This window comes from Belonocnema kinseyi, chromosome 8 (genome assembly GCF_010883055.1).
Source record: "Belonocnema kinseyi isolate 2016_QV_RU_SX_M_011 chromosome 8, B_treatae_v1, whole genome shotgun sequence".
NCBI lineage: Eukaryota > Metazoa > Arthropoda > Insecta > Hymenoptera > Cynipidae > Belonocnema > Belonocnema kinseyi.
In genome coordinates, this window is record NC_046664.1 from 95,260,532 (window position 1) to 95,261,203 (window position 672).

Sequence of the window (672 nt, forward strand, 5' to 3'; positions counted from 1 at the left end):
GTACACCTGGAAAACATAACCTGAAAATCGACGTATGCATGAAGTTAAGAATCACGCAATAGATCCAAATCGCCAATTTCTGCAATTTCTTTCAAATGGGGAGCAAGATATAAATAGGAGACCACCGAAGTTTTCCGAAGCCTTCAGATCGGCAATCATCGTGCAGCAGAACTCCGAGGTCGAATGGTGCATTTTCGGCTTACATACGAACTCACAGTGGTAATCATGCACTTTCTGTTTTGCGGCTCCCAAACGGTAGGTATGGTGGGGGTGAATTTCATCCACGATCTGGCACCTGGCGGGGGACGATTCCCCTCGTGCGGCATCGTTGCGGCGTTTCAGGTCTGTGAGCTCTGCCGTAGTGTGTCTGACGACGAGTTGACATTGTCCTCGTCAAAGTCAGAAAGCTCTCATACATAGGCCTGGGGAGGTATGAGAGTTATCACCCCTAGGACGGCTGACTCACCTGCGATCGGGACAGGATTCTTAGCGTGTGGGTTTTAGATATAATTCATGGCACATCACAATTCCTCATCTTCATTTAACTCCGCTGACACTTCTGGGAACAGATGCAATCATGAATGCACTGGTAATCCTGATAACTTTTGTTATGTATGTCAAAATTTGTTGGGTCGAAAAACAAAAGAAAAATAACAGAAACAATAAATGATT